Source organism: Pogona vitticeps, chromosome 4, assembly GCF_051106095.1.
Source record: "Pogona vitticeps strain Pit_001003342236 chromosome 4, PviZW2.1, whole genome shotgun sequence".
Lineage (NCBI taxonomy): Eukaryota > Metazoa > Chordata > Lepidosauria > Squamata > Agamidae > Pogona > Pogona vitticeps.
In genome coordinates, this window is record NC_135786.1 from 185764357 (window position 1) to 185770478 (window position 6122).

A 6122-nucleotide genomic window follows, 5' to 3' on the forward strand; every position below is an offset into this window, starting at 1 on the left:
TTTTAAAAGAGTTTAGAATTAAAAATTATTTTCTGCTTGAACTAAAAGTGGAAAGCAACAAAGAAGTGTCGTGTAAAAACTTAGCAGACATCCTTTGTCTTCCTCTGTTACTCTTCCCACTTGAAACATGCTGCTATCCAAAAAAGATTATCCTCCTCCTTCTCACACAGAATAGTCTACCAGCATTGCAGAATCATCATGACTGAGATCTCACTGTTCTGTATCATTTGAAAGACACTAAGCAGACACTGTATTCTTGTGTTATACGTAAAGGAATTAATCACAGGGAGCAGATAAATTTTTTTAAAAGAAGCTCACAAACAATTGCATCACAACCTCTAGGGCCCCACGGCACAGCATAGTTAACATGGCATCTGATCCTCCATCGTGTTTGTTCCTCTCTGATAAAAGGCTGCAGAACAATTTATAGATTCCAAATCCTTGGTCACAGTTGTAAAACAATGGACAAAAGGCCATGAGAAAAAGTGAAAGGCTCCAAGACAAGCCCTTTCAGGTCGCATGCCAGGTGGAATGACAATAGTATAAACTATTTGCTTGTCCAAATGAACCCTTGCTAATATCTGCCCACACACTTCCTTTTACACAGTGCTGATGCCACAGCAAGCCCTTCTTGTTTCCCCCCACACACACACACACACACAAACAATGGATCCCCTGAGCTGCTGGATGTGTTTCAGTTTGACTAACCGGATGCCTATCAGATTTGTTAACTTCATAAAGAGTATACTGTTGGGTGTTGATTATATGCAGTATCATGTGTCCAGGACTCAAAGCCTATTGACTATTTGAAGAAGAAGAGGAAGAAAGCACTGTATAGTGATCGACACCTCTGGAAGTCAGTGAGCCACAGGCAATTTGTTTATTAATAGAAATGGGTTCAAAACTGGCTATTTACATTAAGTTGCCTTCAAATGCAAAACAAAACTTCTTTTTAAAAGCTGCTATCATATATTGAAAGGACAGATCCTGAAGCTAAGACTCCAATACTTTGGCCATCTCATGAGAAGAGAAGACTCCCTGGAAAAGACGCTGATGTTGGGAAAGTTTGAAGGCAGGAGGAGAAGGGGACAACAGAGGAGATGGTTGGACAGTGTCATCGAAGCTACCGACATGAATTTAACCCAACTCCAGGAGGCAGTGGAAGACAGGAGGGCGTGGCGTGCTCTGGTCCATGGAGTCACAAAGAGTCGGACATGACTAAACAACAACATCAAATATTTTCAGATAAACTCATAATTGGCTTTTCCAAATCATTACATGCCCTTTGCAAAGAGACAAAAGGGGGGGGGGTATCAAAAAGGGTAAACTGCTGGGGAAGAGGTGTGGTTTTTGAGGTGAAAGGATTAAGTCCCAATTTAAGGCAGGTGCATTTTTCCTTGCTTCACAACATCCCCATGGGCATTCAAATATTCAGTGTTATGTGTCTGGCCCTGAGGCACACAAAAAAGCAGTGCTATCTTCCAATTAAAAAACAAAAGCAGGCCAATTAGCAAATGTTAGAATAAACAACCAATCATTTCCTCTTAAGCATGGACTGGTTTTCGATAAGGAATCAACATCTTCCTTAATGAGGCCCTAAGAAGTTTAAGGGTGTCTTATGATAGGTAGAGTACTGTTATAGACATACAAAATAATGGCATCATAAACAACTACTTAAGCTGGGGTGGTGGAACTTTTGATCTTCCAGATGTTGGTGGACTGTAACTCTTAACAGTCCCATTCAGCTTGGCCAAAGGTAAAAGATTAAAAAAAAAACACTTCACCATCCCAGGGAACAAAAAGAAGAATTTGACAGCAGATTAATACCTATTATTTTGGGTCTTCAAAAGATTTTTAATAATTTTCAACTCTAGGTACATCAGCAGAATGCCTTAATAAATGGCCTTATGATAGCAAGGACTCAAGTCCTATCAGTGCAATTCTACCCTTCCAATGGAAAGTCTTCAAAGAGATTTCAGTTCAGTTGGGTGGATTGGGCTGGAGGAGAATGGAGCTTTTCTTCGGAAGTCCCAATCTAGGTTAGTTAAACATGTCACCTTGGGTGCAGCTGAAACTACTTTCCTATTGCTTGGTCTCTCTCTGCCTCTCTGCCCTGTCCAGTGGGAGCTGAAGGAGCTTAGGATAAGGTGACACATCTGTCTCATGTTCCTTACCATTCTGGATTGCTCATTTCTACACCCAGGAGTAGCCTCTTGAAACTGTCTCTCTACTTTAGAGGTCGGAAAACATTGACCTTGGCCTTAAAACTCCAATCAGCCCTATCTAGCATGGACGATAAGGGATGATGGCGGTTGAAATCAAAAATATCTGGAGGACAGCATGTTCTCTACCCTGCTCTACTCAATGTATCTGAAAGACAAGTTGTGGTGATCTGGCACACACAATATTATTCTGGCATCCTTCCCCCTTACAGTAGTCATAGGTGAATTAAAATATGCAGTGAAGATTATTGATTAGTTTTGTAACACTTAGTGTAGGTTGTGCGTAGGATATTTTAATACTACCTTATGCAACTTCACAAGAATGTTCTAAGGTAAGCCTCTACTATCCTCTTCTTCCCATGAAGAAAAATAATTCTTGCCCATCAGAATGAACATATGGATGACTAAGAACACACAATAATGAACATATGGATGACTAAGAACACACAAATCCAAAATGAGCCAGTCAGTACCAGACTGTACAGTATATCAAATGAGTTAGCTGTGAAGTCCCTCTAGAACATACTAAAATCAAAATAAATGTTCATCTCATCTGTCCACAAATTGCTATATTTCTTTCTTCAAAACAGTAAATTATCTTGGGTGGGGTAAAATATCTTTTGATGAAATGACAGAACTGAATTATTACGGTGATACAATTAACCTCCTCTTCTGCCCTTAGGTCTTGATTAAATGCTTGATACTTTTTCCAAGCAGGAGGTGATTAAAAGACACCTTTCTTTTCTCAGCAATTTCATTACTGGTACGTTTGGAAGCTGTCTGTTAGGACATTCTTCTGAAGAGTTAATTAATCAGCTGCATGGTGATCCCCACAGGCTTGGAGATTAAGTAGGATACCTAAATTTTACAGAACTATACAGAATTATAGGATTGCCAAAATTCACAATTCCTTTGCATACAAGGCAACATTCTGTGAGACTTCCTTTCTCTGAGGAAAGGAAACTTTGCTCCAGAAACTTTTAGATAGACTACTTCCAGTGCCACAGAAGCAGCAACCTCCTTCTGCATGCAAAGTGCTTTGCAGGAGCCAGTTAGAAAGGAAGGCTATAGCATACAGATGGAGGGAAGAATAGGTTGAGAGACAGTGATCTCTGTTATTGCCAACTGGTGGTGTCTCCATCTGCCACCATATTGTGACCAGAGCTACCGTTTTGTGACTTGTTGATTTTTTCAGCACTCTCAAGGAAACTTCGTGGTGGGAAAGTTTAAGAAGGTCTACTTCATGGTGTTCCCATTCTGCCATATTCCAAGAAGTATAGGTATGGCATCCATCAACACAGTGTACCATATCTTAGTAGGAGAGAAGTAAAAGACCCAAGATCCAATCCGTGACATGTTAGGCTGGGTTGAGAAAGACCTCTAGAAAGCCATCACCAGTCAGTGAAATCAACCCTCCATTGTCCATGATGGCTTAGAAGTTCTGGGAGTTACTTCCACCAAATAACAAGCGGACGTGGTGGCACTGCGGGTTAAACCGCAGAATGCCTCTGTGCTACAGGGTCAGAAGACCAGCAGTCATAAGATCAAATCCACGCGACAGAGTGACCTCCCATCGCTTTGTCCCAGCTCCTCGCCAACCTAGCAGTTTGAAAGCATGTAAATGTTAGTAGATAAATAGGTATCATCACGGTGGGAAGGTAACAGTGTTCCGTGCCTACGTCGCGCTGGCCACGTGACAACGGAAACTGTCTTCGGACAAACACTGGCTCTACAGCTTGGAAACGGGGATGAGCACCGCCCCCTAGAGTCGGACACGACTGACTAAATGTCAAGGGGAACCTTCACCTTACCTCCACCAAATAAGATAACTTTTCCTAGCTGTGGACCAGATGGTATAGGTCACTTGGGAAGAGTCAGGCTTGAATTAGAACAATCCTACCTGCACCAGAAAAGAAGACACAGACACCCCTTAATAGGGGCCAGGAAGACATGGGTAGGAATGCTTTGGTGGTGAGTTGGTGTACTTCCAACAAAGACATTGTCTGTCCCTGCGGCACTTCAAACAGCAGGCTAAACACTCTGTGTGGTCAGCCTCTAATGGTTGCACCACACATGTCATTTTCCATTTATAATTCTGCCAAGTTTTCTCACTGTTGCATCTGTCCATCCCCCCACACACACACACAAACACACACACCAAATAAAATGTGTTTAGAAAGGAAAGATGTGGCTGCAAAATGTCTTCTGATAGGTGGCACAACCTTAATTTTCTAGAACCACTTCAAGCTCTCATGACAAATGCCACAATGTGAATCAATTAGGAAAGTAAGGGATGAAGCAATGCAAACATTGTTTGAAATTACAAAACAAATGCTTACTGTTTTATTTTTCCTGCAAAGCCATGCTTCAAACAGTTGCCCTAATCCATTAATCATGTATTCCAGTCATATCAGGTAAAATATTTTTACATCAGGCAATGTGCCTTTTAAAATATTTGGAAGACATTAAGAGGGCACATGCTATATAAAATATTGCAGATTTTTTTTCTGTACCTAATTGTTTTTTATTTGCCTCCACATGTGTGAGTCAGAGGTAATTATGTAAATTTCTTCCAACAGAATCTTCAGAATCAGACAGAGAACACATGAAATACGTTGATTTTTATTACTTACATCTGTTACATTTGTACTGAAAGGTACAATTCAGTAAAAGGCATTTATCAAGACACAATCACTGGCATATTTTAAACTACTTTGGGCCCTGTTTTGAGAAGACATGCAATATTGAGTTTCTTGGGTTTGAGTCAATTTAGTTACAAAAACTGAGATTTTGTTTCTCCATCAACTAAGAAGAGTGATTATAATCAAATTAGTTTTGCCTGAGGATAATGATTTTGTCCCTTGTAAAGCAAACTTAAATGTTTAACTCTTTTGGGTGGTCTGTACTTGCACAGGAAGGCCAACTGTGGCTTTCCTATTTAAGAATACTGTTCTTGTTCCCAGTCATTTTCTGAAGCGTTAAACATGAAGTATACTATACATTGAAAATTGTTTCTAAAAGTTTTTTTTTCAGCTCAAAAATTATGCCTGCAATTACAATATACCACATGCATTCTTCTATATGCAATTATGGCAACTAGCCTTATTGTTTGCCATACAGACAGCTGCTTCAGGCAGTGGAGTGCCTGAGGCTACATCTCCTTCCAAAGGAGAGCCAAGTGGAAGTTTTCCATTCCTCAAGATCATTAAGAAGCTATTCCAACTAGATAGCAAGCCAACTGCTTAATGATCTTAAGAAATCTTTCCCTTTTAAAAGAGAAAGAGGATAAACAGCCTTCTGGTTGAACAATTCTATGGTCATTTTCTGAAGCGTTAAACATGAAGTATACTATACATTGAAAATTGTTTCTAAAAGTTTTTTTTTCAGCTCAAAAATTATGCCTGCAATTACAATATACCACATGCATTCTTCTATATGCAATTATGGCAACTAGCCTTATTGTTTGCCATACAGACAGCTGCTTCAGGCAGTGGAGTGCCTGAGGCTACATCTCCTTCCAAAGGAGAGCCAAGTGGAAGTTTTCCATTCCTCAAGATCATTAAGAAGCTATTCCAACTAGATAGCAAGCCAACTGCTTAATGATCTTAAGAAATCTTTCCCTTTTAAAAGAGAAAGAGGATAAACAGCCTTCTGGTTGAACAATTCTATGGTCCGATGCTTATTGTGGGTTTTTGGGCTCTTTGGCCGTATTCTGAAGGTTGTTCTTCCTGACGTTTCGCCAGTTTGTGTGGCCGGCATCTTCAGAGGACTGGAGTAGGAATTCTGTCCATCCTCTTTGTCCTCTGAAGATGCCAGCCACAGAGACTGGCGAAACATCAGGAAGAACAACCTTCAGAACACGGCCAAAGAGCCCGAAAAACCCACAACAACCATCAGATC